We start from the raw sequence: 14,347 nt of genomic DNA, 5'->3' as shown, positions 1-14,347 counted from the left end.
TTGTAGTCGTTGTTGGGCCTGCAAGTGCACAGGTTTGTAGGACAGTAGAAAATTTCCCTCAAGTGGATGACCTAAGGTTTATCAATCCGTAGGAGGCGTAGGATGGAGATGGTCTCTCTCAAACAACCCCCCAACCAAATAACAAAGAGTCTCTTGTGTACCCAACACACCAAATACAACGGTAAATTGTATAGGTGCACTAGTTCGGCGAAGAGATTAAGATACAAGTGCAAAATAGATAGTAGATATAGGTTTTTGTAATCTGAAATAATAAAAACAGCAAGGTAACAAGCGATAAAAATGAGCGTAAACGGTATTGCAATGATAGGAAACAAGGCCTAGGGTTCATACTTTCACTAGTGCAAGTTCTCTCAACAATAATAACATAGATAGATCATACAACAAGCCCTCAACATGCAACAAAGAGTCACTCCAAAGACACTAATAGCGGAGAACAAACGTAGAGATTATGGTAGGGTACGAAACCAGCTCAAGGTTATCCTTTCTGTTCTATCTATTCAAGAGTTCGTAGTAAATTAACATAAGCTATTCTTTCCGCTCAATCCATCATAGAGTTCATACTAGAATAACACCTTAAGACACAAATCAACCAAAACCCTAATGTCACCTAGATACTCCATTGTCACCTCAAGTATCCGTGGGCATGATTATACGATATGCGTCACACAATCTCAGATTCATCCAACCAACATAAAAGTACTTCAAAGAGTGCCCCAAAGCTACTACCGGAGAGTCAAGAACGTGTGCCAACCCCTATGCATAGGTTCATGGAACCCGCAAGTTGATCACCAAAACATACATCAAGTGGCACATTATATCCCATTGTCACCACAGATAATCACGGCAAGACATACATCAAGTGTTCTCATAAAAGACTCAATCCGATAAGATAACTTCAAAAGGGGAAACTCAATTCATCACAAGAGAGTAGAGGGGGAGAAACATCATAAGATCCAACTACAATAACAAAGCTCGGGATACATCAAGATCATGCCATAGAGGGAACACAAGAGAGAACACGAGAGAGAGAGAGATCAAACACATAGCTACTGGTACATACCCTCAGCCTCGAGGGTCAACTACTCCCTCCTTGTCATGGATAGCACCGGGATGATGAAGATGGCCTCCGATGATGGGATCCCCATCCGGCAGGGTGCCGGAACAGGGCCCCGATTGGTTTTTCGTGGCTCTGGAGGCTTGCGGCGGCGGAACTCCCGATCTAGGTTCTATTCTGGAAGTTTCTGGGCACGTAGGTATATATGGGTGCAGGAAGTACGTCGGTGGAGCTACGAGGGTCCCACGAGGCAGGGGGCGCGCCCAGGGGGGCGCCCCTACCCTCGTGAGCACCTCCCGTATCTCCTGACATGCACTCCAAGTCCATCGGGTGGCTTTCCTTCCAAAAATAACTTCTCCAGTTGATTTCGTTCTGTTTTGACTCCGTCTGATATTCCTTTTCCTCGAAACACTGAAATAGGCATAAAACAGCAAATCTGGGCTGGGCCTCCGGTTAATAGGTTAGTCCCAAAAATAATATAAACGTGGATAATAAAGCCCAATATTGCCTAAAACAGTAGATAAAGTAGCATGGAGCAATCAAAAATTATAGATACGTTGGAGACGTATCAAGCATCCCCAAGCTTAATTCCTGCTCGTCCTCGAGTAGGTAAATGATAAAAAAAGAATTTTTGATGTGGAGTGATACTTTGGCATAATTTCAATGTAAATCTTCTTAATTGTGATATAAATATTCAGATCCGAAAGATTCAAGACAAAAGTTCATATTGACACAAAAATAATAATACTTCAAGCATACTAATCAATGCAATCATGTCTTCTCAAAATAACATGGCAAAAGAAAGTTATCCTTACAAAATCATATAGTCTGGCTATGCTCTATCTTCATCACACAAAGTATTTAATCATGCACAACCCCGATGACGAGCCAAGCAATTGTTTCATACTTTAGAACTCTCAAACTTTTTCAACTTTCACGCAATACATGAGCGTGAGCCATTGACATAGCACTATAGGTGGAATAGAATGGTGGTTGTGGAGAAGACAAAAAGGAGAAGATAGTATCACATCAACTAGGCTTATCAATGGGCTATGGAGATGCCCATCAATAGATATCAATGTGAGTGAGTAGGGATTGCCATGCAATGGATGAACTAGAGCTATAAGTATATGAAAGCTCAACAAAAGAAACTAAGTGGGTGTGCATCCAACTTGCTTGCTCACGAAGACCTAGGGCACTTTTGAGGAAGCCCATCATTGGAATATACAAGCCAAGTTCTATAATGAAAAATTCCCACTAGTATATGAAAGTGACAACATATGAGACTCTCGATGATGAAGATCATGGTGCTATTTTGAAGCACAAGTGTGGTAAAAGGATAGTAGCATTGTCCCTTCTCTCTTTTTCTCTCATATATTATTTTTTTCCTTTCTTTTTTATTTATTTTGGTGGGCTTCTTTGGCCTCTTTTTTTTTATTTGGGCTTCTTTGGCCTCTTTTTTTCCATAAAGTCGGAGTCTCATCCCGACTCATGGGGGGAATCATAGTCTCCATCATCCTTTCCTCACTGGAACAATGCTCTAATAATGATGATCATCACACTTTTATTTTTCTTACAACTTAACAATTACAACTCGATACTTAGAACAAGATATGACTCTATATGAATGCCTCCGGCGGTGTACCGGGATATGCAATGAATCAAGAGTGACATGTATGAAAGAATTATGAACGGTGGCTTTGCCACAAATACAATGTCAACTACATGTTCATGCAAAAAGCAATATGACAAAAGTAATGTGTGTCATATGAACGGAACGGTGGAGAGTTGCATGGCAATATATTTCGGAATGGCTATGGAAATGCCATGATAGGTAGGTATGGTGGCTGTTTTGAGGAAGGTATATGGTGGGTGTATGATACCGGCGAGAAGTGCGCGGTATTAGAGAGGCTAGCAATGGGGGAAGGGTGAGAGTGGGTATAATCCATGGACTCAACATTAATCAAAAAAACTCATGCACTTGTTGCAAAAATTTAGAAGTCATCAAAAACCAAAGCATTAAACGCATACTCCTAGGGGGATAGATTGGTAGGAAAAGACCATCGCTCGTCCCCGACTGCCACTCATAAGGAAGACAATCAATAAATAAAATTATGATCCGACTTCATCACAAGCGGTTCACCATACGTGCATGCTACGGGAATCAGAAACTTCAATGCAAGCATTCTTTAAATTCATAATTACCCCTACTAGCATTGCTTTAATATTATCACCTCCATATCTCAAAACAATTATCAAGCATCAAACTTATCTTAGTATTCAACACACTCAAAAGAAAGTTTCACAAATCTTGAATACCAAGTATATTAAATTTAAGCAAATTACCATGCTATTAACAACTCTCAAAATAATCTAAGTGAAGCATGAGAGAACAATAGGTTCTTTAAAGCAAATCCACCACCGTGCTCTAAAAGATATAAGTGAAGTACTAGAGCAAAAATTATCACGCTCAACGGATATAAGTGAAGCACATAGAGTATTCTAGCAAATTCTAATTTGTGTAAGGCTCTCTCTCATTAAAGAATTTCAGATCTTGATACTTATTCAAACATCAAGCAAAGCTAAAGAAAACTACAATGCAAGGATAGCACAACTCATGTGAAGAAGCAAAAACTTAGGTTCAACCGATACTAACCGATGATTGCCGAAGAAGAAAGGTGAGATGCCTACCGGGGCATCCCCAAGCTTAGATGCTTGATAATTCTTGAAATATTATCTTGGGGTGCCTTGGGCATCCCCAAGCTTGAGCTTTTATGTCTCCTTACTTCCTCTCATATCATGGTTTCTCTTTTTATCAAAAGCTTCATTCACAACAAACTCAACAAGAACTCGTGAGATAGGTTAGTATAAACCAATGCAAAACCTTATCATATTCTACTGTAACAAATCACTAACATTATTACTCAACATTTAATACTAAATGCCTCTGCATATTTAATACACCTATCCTCAAATAGAATCATTAAACAAGCAAGCATATGCAAACAATGCAACTATAACAGCAATCTGCCAAAACAGTACAGTCTGTAAAGAATGCAAGAGTATCAATACTTTCCTGACTCCAAAAATTATGAACTAAAATTCCCACTGTAATAAATTTATCATAGATCAATATGCAAAAATATTCAACATTAGACCATACTCTGACTTTTCTAGGGAATTTTTGCAACAGCGGTAAACTTTCTGTTTTCAAACAGCAACATGCAAACTAGCAAAATAAGCATGGCAAAGGCTATCCTTGACTTTTTATTGAAACTAAAGATGCAAAACATTATTCTAACTAACATCAAGCAAAAACTAACAAAATAGAATGACACTCCAAGCAAAACACATATCATGTGGTGAATAAAAATATAGCTCCAAGTAAAGTTACCGATGAACGAAGAAGAAAGAGGGGATGCCATCCGGGGCATCCCCAAGCTTAGTTGCTTGGTTGTCCTTGAATATTACCTTGGGGTGCCTTTGGCATCCCCAAGCTTAGTCTCTTACCACTCCTTATTCCATAGTCCATCGAATCTTTACCCAAAACTTGAAAACTTCAACCACACAAAACTCAAAACAAAAGTCGTAAGCTCCGTTAGTATAAGAAAATAAAACCACCACTTAGGTACTGTAATGAAATCATTTTAAATTCATATTGGTGTAATATATACTATATTCTGACTTCTCTATGGTTCATACCAATTAATACTAGCCATAGATGCATCAAAATAAGCAAACAACACAATGAAAACAGAATCTGTCAAAAACAGAACAGTCTGTAGTAATATGTATAAAACCTATACTTGTGGAACCCCAAAAATTATGAAATAAATTTCTGGACCTGAGGAATTTGTCTATTAATCATCTGCAAAAAGAATAAACCTAAAAGCACTCTCCAGTAAAAACTGGCAGCTATTCTCGTGAGCGCAAAAGTTTCTGTTTTCTACAGCAAGATCATGTAAACTTCACCCAAGTCTTCCCAAAGGTTCTACTTGGCACTTTATTGAAACAAAAGCTATAAAACATGATTAATACAGTAGCATAATCATGTGGACACACAAAAACAGTAAGGGTAGATATTGGGTTGTCTCCCAACAAGCGTTTTTTCTTTAATGCCTTTCTAGCTAGGCATGATGATGACAATGATGCTCACATAAAAGATAAGGATTGAAACATAACGGGAGCATCATGAAGCATATGACTAGCAAATTTAAGTCTAACCCACTTCCTATGCATAGGGATTTTGTGAGAAAACAACTTATGGGAACAATAATCAACTAGCATAGGATGGCACAACAAGCACAAGTTCAAGAATTTAAGCACATAGAGAGGAAATTTGACATTATTGCAATTCCTACAAGCATATATTCCTCCCTCATAATAATTTTCAGTAGCATCATGAATGAATTTAACAATATAACCAGAACCTAAAGCATTCTTTTCATGATCTAAAAGTATAGAATTTTTAATACTCTCCACATAAGCAAAATTCTTCTCATTCGGAATAGTAGGAGTATCATAAGAGACTTGAACACTAAAAATTGTTTCCACATTAAAAGAGTAATGTTCAGAAAAAGGGTAATCATAATCATGACAAGATTTGTAAATATAATCATCACTACTTTTTATATCATAAGTTTCATCACAATAATCATCATAAGTAGCAACTTCGTTCTCATCATAATCGATTGAAACCTCTCCCAAGATAGTGGAATCACTAAATAAAGTTGACACTCTTCCAAATCCACTTTCATATTCATCATAATAAGATTCAAAATCCTCCAAAATAGTGGGATCACTACTTCCTAAAGTTCACACTCTTCCAAACCCACTTTCATCAATATAATCATCATAAAGAGGCATGCTATCATCATAACAACTTTGTATATCAAAACTTGGGATGCTAAAAATATCATCTTCATTAAGCGTAGCATTCCCAAGCTTGGGACAAACATTAATTCCAGCAAATATATTCTCAAATATTTCATCCCAATCAAACATAGCTTCCCCAAGCTTGGTCCCTTTCATATCATAAGCATAATCACTCTCATCATTAAAAATATTGATAGCACCAATAGTATAGCAATTATCATCATCACAATGAGTAGTAGTAGGAGCAACATCATTTGGGAGGGATATCTTTTTTACCTTTGTTGCTCCTTCTTTTCTTTTTCTTCTTCACATTATGTGTAGGTTCAACCTTCCTCTTTGAGCTCCTTATTGATGAGATTGGTTGAATAGAAAGCTCCTCCTCGTTACCTGATTCATCATAAGAAATAGTAGGAGGAGATTGGGAAGTCTCTTCCCTTTCATTAGTATTCTCTTCATCTTCTATTTGCTTCCTTTTCTTTATGTAATTGGCAATATAAGGATTTTCAATGCAATTCACCGCACAGTACATATAAATCTTCTCTAGATCAAAATCAAGAGATCTATCAAGATTAAATTTTGGGATACCCTCTATTATACGTTTCATTTATTCATAACCCAAAAGAAGGCTAAGCTCTTTATGATGCTCAAGGGTAATCAAATTATCACAATATTTGGAAATGACTTGATCATGAAACAAATATCAATGGAGCTTTAAATGACCATGTTCATTGCAAAGTTCACAAGGGGTACTATAAATATTGAATCTTTCAGCACATTCATCTAGCTCTTCTTGCAACAATTTAGTTTCTAAGTACTTATGCCTCTTGCAATATCTATCTTCCCTATTTGGTGTGTCCTTGCAAGCCCAATGCACTCCACAAAAATTGACATGCTTATAGGAGGCATTTTCATCATAACTAGTGCAATCATCATTAGCATCATGGATATTCAAAGAATTCATACTAACAACATTGCAATCATGCTCATCATTCACATATTTCATGCCAAGTATTCAATGTAGTTCTTCTTCTAGCACTTGAGCACAATTTTCCTTTCCATCATACTCACGAAAGATATTAAAAAGGTGAAGCGTATGAGACAAACTCAACTCCATTTTTTTGTAATTTTCTTTTATAAACTTAACTAGTGCTAAAACAAGAAACAAAAAGATTCGATTGCAAGATCTAAAGATATACCTTCAAGCACTCACCTTGCTAGAAAAGAGCTTAGTGACGGAGTGTGAGTACCCTTTACCTAGCCTCCGCGGCAATGGCGCCAGAAAAGAGCTTTATGTCTACTACACAACCTTCTTCTTGTAGATGTTGTTGGGCCTGCAAGTGCACAGGTTTGTAGGACAGTAGCAAATTTCCCTCAAGTGGATGACCTAAGGTTTATCAATCCGTAGGAGGCGTAGGATGAAGATGGTCTCTCTCAAACAACCCTGCAACCAAATAACAAAGAGTCTCTTGTGTCCCCAACACACCCAATACAATGGTAAATTGTATAGGTGCACTAGTTCGGCGAAGAGATGAAGATACAAGTGCAAAATAGATAGTAGATATAGGTTTTTGTAATCTGAAATAATAAAAACAGCAAGGTAACAAGCGATAAAAGTGAGCGTAAACGGTATTGCAATGATAGGAAACAAGGCCTAGGGTTCATACTTTCACTAGTGCAAGTTCTATCAACAATAATAACATAGATAGATCATATAACAAGCCCTCAACATGCAACAAAGAGTCACTCCAAAGACACTAATAGCGGAGAACAAATGTAGAGATTATGGTAGGGTACGAAACCACCTCAAGGTTATCCTTTCTGTTCTATCTATTCAAGAGTTCGTAGTAAAATAACACAAGCTATTCTTTCCGCTCAATCCATCATAGAGTTCATACTAGAATAACACCTTAAGACACAAATCAACCAAAACCCTAATGTCACCTAGATACTCCATTGTCACCTCAAGTATCCGTGGGCATGATTATACGATACGCGTCACACAATCTCAGATTCATCCAACCAACATAAAAGTACTTCAAAGAGTGCCCCAAAGCTACTACCGGATAGTCAAGAACGTGTGCCAACCCCTATGCATAGGTTCATGGAACCCGCAAGTTGATCACCAAAACATACATCAAGTGGCACATGATATCCCATTGTCACCATAGATAATCACGACAATACATACATCAAGTGTTCTCATAAAAGACTCAATCCGATAAGATAACTTCAAAAGGAGAAACTCAATTCATCACAAGAGAGTAGAGGGGGAGAAACATCATAAGATCCAACTACAATAACAAAGCTCGGGATACATCAAGATCGTGCCATAGAGGGAACACGAAAGAGAACACGAGAGAGAGAGAGATCAAACACATAGCTACTGGTACATACCCTCAGCCTCGAGGGTGAACTACTCCCTCCTCGTCATGGATAGCGCCGGGATGATGAAGATGGCCTCCGGTGATGGGATCCCCCTCCGGCAGGGTGCCGGAACAGGGTCCCGATTGGTTTTTCATGGCTCTGGAGGCTTGCGGCGGTGGAACTCCCGATCTAGGTTCTGTTCTGGAAGTTTTTGGGTACGTAGGTATATATGGGTGCAGGAAGTACGTCGGTGGAGCTACGGGGGTCCCACAAGGCAGGGGGCACGCCCAGGGGGGAGCACCCCCACCCTCGTGAGCACCTCCCGTATCTCCTGACATGCACTCCAAGTCCATCGGGTGGCTTTCCTTCCAAAAATAACTTCTCCAGTTGATTTCGTTTCTTTTTGACTCCGTCTGATATTCCTTTTCCTCAAACACTGAAATAGGCATAAAACAGCAAATGTGGGCTGGGCCTCCGGTTAATAGGTTAGTCCCAAAAATAATATAAAAGTGGATAATAAAGCCCAATATTGCCTAAAATAGTAGATAAAGTAGCATGGAGCAATCAAAAATTATAGATACGTTGGAGACGTATCATTTCCCGGGGCCCGAAGCTGTCTAAATCCTTGTCTTGTGTGTTGCGTCTCTCGTCCCGATCAACCCCTCTCAAGCTACCACATAGATGCGTTGGCCTCGCGACTAAGTCCTGACACTAAGGACATCTGACGTGTTAATTCCACGACAGTTGGCGCCCACCGTGTGGCTCGCGCACGACAGGTGGTGTTGAGTTCTTGGAGGGTGCTATTCTGGGGATCGAGAAGCTCTGCCCAGCTTATTAAAGAAGTTTCTGGTTCGACGAAAAGTGCTGGCTGGATCATTGGAAAGTTCCGACCGCCTCGACGAAAGGTTCCGTCCAAATCGCCCAAAGGTTTCGGTTTACAATCCGAGTCACCAAAAGGTTCCGGCCGAATCACCAAAAGGTTCCGTCCGAGTTGCCAAAGGGTTCCGACACAGGATACGGTAAAACTCCGGCTCAAAAGTTCTGGCCGGATCAAAAGTTCTGGTTCAAAAGTTTTGGATTATCAAAAAAGTTCCGGCCGGACTATCAAAAAGTTCTGGATTACCAAAAATTTCTGGATCATCTGGAATTCAGGTGATAGCCATCCAAGTTTATTTTATTAACGCATATTGTTTCCATTAAAGAGCAATTACTTGGTCTATGATAGTTTTTCGCAGGACCATTATTCCTTACAAAGGTGTCACATAAAGGGTGCACGCCAGCATTATTTATGCAAGTCACCGCCCCCGCTACATCCGCATGTGTGACTGACTTATCGTCCGCGTCCATGTTTGTCTCGCCCGGGTCTGGACCGTTTCCAACGCTGTGGCCGTCTCTCGCGACCACACCGGCTTACAACACCACAGACAACTCGCCCGTTCGCATTCACCACCGGTTCACGTGTCCGCGCCTGCTTACAACGCAGAGGACACTTTGCTCGTCCGCACCGGCTTACAATGCCACGGCCGGTTCATTCGTCCGTTTCCACGGCTGACTCACCCGTGGTGATCATCAACTTCGTGGTGGATAATTTCTGGCCTAACATATTAAGGTGAAATTTGTCCAATCAATATTTATTGATATATTTTATTCTTAAAAGAACAAATTACTCCGACTTGTGATATTATTTATGCAGGAGCAATTATTCATCACAAAAGCTATGGCCGTGTCATGGATGTATAGCTTGCGCCACCATTATAATGTGCTAGCATGTGACCACATCGTCAAGCTCGGTGAATATATCTGCAAGCCGCCATTCTGCAGACCAGTTTACATCAACATGATGTGGTTAACTCGCCCGTCCGCACCGGCTTACAACACCGCGGCCGACTCATCTGTCTGTGCCACCTCTGATGTTGCGGACATATTTCCCGTCCGTCTCTCGCAGCCTGGTCTACATCAACACGCCAGGCCGCACCTGTCTGCATGAGCTGTTCATTGAGTACGAGCAAGTCACAGCTTGGGTAGACCGGTTTTCTTTCAACAAAATGAAGGCAAATTATCATATACTATCAACCGCCGTCTGCACTGGGTGGCCCAGTGGGCAGGCGCACAAGTCGCCACCACTACAATTTGGTTAAACTTCAAATAGCCTTGAAAGGAACCATTGGACGAGTTGCTGACACGACTCATACGGGATCATTTATAACCCGCCGCAGTCACCTCATCCTTCTGTGGATTTACATCGTGCTATCCACACCAATGATATGCCGGTTTATATCACGGTCCAATATGGAGAATCTCAAGCCAACTCCTCGAGTCACCTTGAGACTCGGGGGCTACAATGATATGACTCAGCAAATGTCTGCAGTTTTCAGTGAAGTCAAGAACCCCAGGACGTTGGAGGGAAAGATAACCCGGTCCCGGAGGCTACTACCATATTGATGAAAGTATAAAGGCCGTCAAAAAAGTTCCGGGTCATCAGAAAGGATTCCGGTTTAAAATCCGGTTCAAGACACATCTCTCTCTCATAAAGCATTGAAGCTCTCAAATATCCGGTTTAAAAATCGGGCTCAAGGGAAGTCAGTCTCACTGAAGCTCTCCAAATATCCGGTTTACAATCCGGTTCAAAGGAAATTTATCTATCATGAAGCTTGGAAGCTCTCAAATCCGGTTCAAAATCCGGTTCAATGGGAAATCTATCTCCCACAAATCTCTGAAGCTGTCAATATCCGGTTCAAAATCCCGGTTCAAGATGAATTTATCTCTTGCAAAAAGTTAAAAGTTGCCAAAGAGGACCTGCTGCCCTAACGCGCGGTTCAAACATGGGTATCATGCCTTATGGGCTCATCTTCATATGATCACTTGGGGGCTTCCAGTTCAAACATAGGTGTATTCACCAAAGAGAACATCGCATTACTACCCTATTGATGAGGCTGTTAAGCCAGTATTATCATAAGAGCACAACTCTGTTTACTTCAGTAATCCGGCTATCAAGCCAATATTATCCTAAGGGGCCAAAGAGAGTATTGTTGCTACACACAGCTCAAACATAGGCACCCATAGAGCACAGCTCACAAAAGTTACTTGGGGGCTCTTTGTGCAACGCAACAAAGAGTTTGAAAGGACCCTTGTAATATGCTATCAAGCCCGGCTTGGAAGCTTGGTATATTCACCTAAAACCCCGGGTTAACCTGCCTTCATCAAGTAAGCCAATCCTTTCCAGGTAATCCTGGCATGACCCGCCGAACGTTTGACAAGTCAATCTTATACAGACCCTGAACTTGTCAAAGTTAAAACGATGATTGGTTAGTTGGAGGCCCATCTTGAAAGGCTTTGCAAAAATGGTTTAACTCAGTGGCCTGGCCACCCATGAAAAGCCTCGAATTTGGGCTTGGCAGCCCTTGAAAAGCCTCGACTACACGGTTTTATTTGCCTTTGTCAAGATTTTTCTCTTTCGATAAAAATTTATGTTGAACCAGCGTCTATTGACCCGACATGGCTATCAGTCATCAAATTAACCCGGTGTTTGTTAACCCGGCCTGGCTTTGACTATAAGTCGCCAGGATGATCATCTGGTGTTTATTAACCCGGCATGGCTTCATTATAAACCGGCAAAGCATGGTGGGAATTACCAGCAAAGCATGGTGGGAATTACTAGCAAAGCATGGTGGGAGTTATCAGTACTCCAGATTTGGGTTATCACCCCTACTACAAGAAAGTTGGTAAACCAACAATGTGATTCAATATCACAGGTACGATATATTTCATATTTTATTATCCTTGCAGCCTTGGTTATTGATACGTCTCCAATGTATCTACAATTTTTGATTGCTCCATGCTACTTTATCTACTATTTTGGACTATATTGGGCTTTATTTTCCACTTTTATATTATTTTTGGGACTAACCTATTAACCGGAGGCCTAGCCCGGAATTGCTGTTTTTTCCTATTTCAGTATTTCAAAGAAACAAAATATCAAATGGAGTCCAAACGGAATGAAACCTTAGGGAACGTGATTTTCTCACCGAACGTGATCCAGGAGACTTGGACCCTACTCCAAGAAGTGCCAGAGGCAGTCATGAGGGTGGAGGGCGTCCCCATGGGTGCGCCCCCTGCCTCGTGGGCCCCCTGTTGCTCCACCGACGTACTCCTTCCTCCTATATATACCTACGTACCCCCGTTAGATCAAATACGGAGCCAAAAACCTAATTCCACCGCCGCAACTTTCTGTATCCGCGAGATCCCATCTTTGGGCCTGTTCCGGAGCTCCGTCGGAGGGGGCATCTACCATGGAGGGCTTCTACATCAACACCATAGCCTCTCCGATGAAGTGTGAGTAGTTTACTTCAGACCTTCGGGTCCATAGCTAGTAGCTAGATGGCTTCTTCTCTCTTTTTGGATCTCAATACAATGTTCTCCCCCTCTCTTGTGGAGATCTATTCGATGTAATCTTCTTTTTGCGGTGTGTTTGTTGAGACCGATGAATTGTGGGTTTATGATCCAGCTTATTATGAATAATATTTGAATCTTCTCTGAATTCTTTTATATATGATTGAGTTATCTTTTCAAGTCTCTTCGCATTATCCGTTTGGTTTGGCCAACTAGATTGGTAGTTCTTGCAATGGGAGAAGTGTTTAGCTTTGGGTTCAATCTTGCGGTGTCCTTACCCAGTGACAGAAAGGGTTGCAAGGCACGTATTGTATTGTTGCCATCGAGGATAACAAGATGGTTTTTTTTATCATATTGCATGAATTTATCCCTCTACATCATGTCATCTTGCTTAAGGCGTTACTCTGTTTTTAACTTAATACTCTAGATGCATGCTGGATAGCGGTCGATGAGTGGAGTAATAGTAGTAGATGCAGAATCGTTTCGATCTACTTGTCTCGGACGTGATGCCTATACACATGATCATACCTATATATACTCATAATATGCTCAATTCTGTCAATTGCTCAACAATAATTTGTTCACCCACCGTAGAATACTTATGCTCTTGAGAGAAGCCACAAGTGAATCCTATGGCCCCCGGGTCTATTCTCATCATATCAATCTCCATTGCTTTATCTACTTGCTTTGTTTTTACTTTGCCTTTTACTTTTCACTTTACATCTATCTATCAAAAATACCAAAAATATTATTTATCATCTCTATCAGGTCTCACCCTCGTAAGTGACCATGAAGGGATTGACAACCCTAATCGCATTGGTTGCGAGTAGCTATCATTTTGTGTAGGTACGAGTGACTCGTGCGTGATCTTCTACTGGATTGATACCTTGGTTCTCAAAAACTGAGGGAAATACTTACGCTACTTTACTGCATCATCCTCTCCTCTTCAGGGAAATCCAACGCAGTGCTCAAGAGGTAGCAAGAAGAATGGCGCCGTTGCCGGGGATTTTGCGCAAAAGTCAACTATACCAAGTACCCATCACAATCCCTATCTCTCGCATTACATTATTTGCCTCTCGTTTTCCTCTCCCCCACTTCACCCTTGCCGTTTTATTCGCCCTCTCTTTCCCAATCTCCTCCTTTCTTTCCCTTTCTCCTTTTTCTCGTTTGCCTTTTTGTTTGCCGCTATGTCTGAAACTGGGGAGATTATCGTCAATATGGACAATAATGATAACATGGAAAATCCCGAGGCTCCGGCCGATGAACCCCCTATCTTGCATACTAAAATTTTTCGAATCGATAGTGGTAACATTATTGGCAAAGGTGTTATTCAAGATTTCTTTACTTGTGCCGGTGCTTTACCTCCCTTGGGTTGTTCTATTCTTCATAGAACTAGTAGCCTTGCGGACGCTATCGCTATGCTTGTAGTTGAACTTGAAAGACAATTTATGCATATGCATCCTTGCATACAAAGAATTTTTCTAGAATTTTCTAATATTGAGCATTCTTCTGTTAAGCGCGTTGTTACTATCTTTTTGGCTCATGAGTTTAGATTTATCATTAGAGAGGCCAAAGAAATCTTTGCGCACTATAGGGTGGACGCCGGTCGTCCTCCCATAGAAGCAATCCTTTATGATCAAGAGG

This window comes from Triticum dicoccoides, chromosome 6B (assembly GCF_002162155.2).
Source record: "Triticum dicoccoides isolate Atlit2015 ecotype Zavitan chromosome 6B, WEW_v2.0, whole genome shotgun sequence".
Taxonomy (NCBI): domain Eukaryota; kingdom Viridiplantae; phylum Streptophyta; class Magnoliopsida; order Poales; family Poaceae; genus Triticum; species Triticum dicoccoides.
This window is presented reverse-complemented; position numbering follows the sequence as displayed.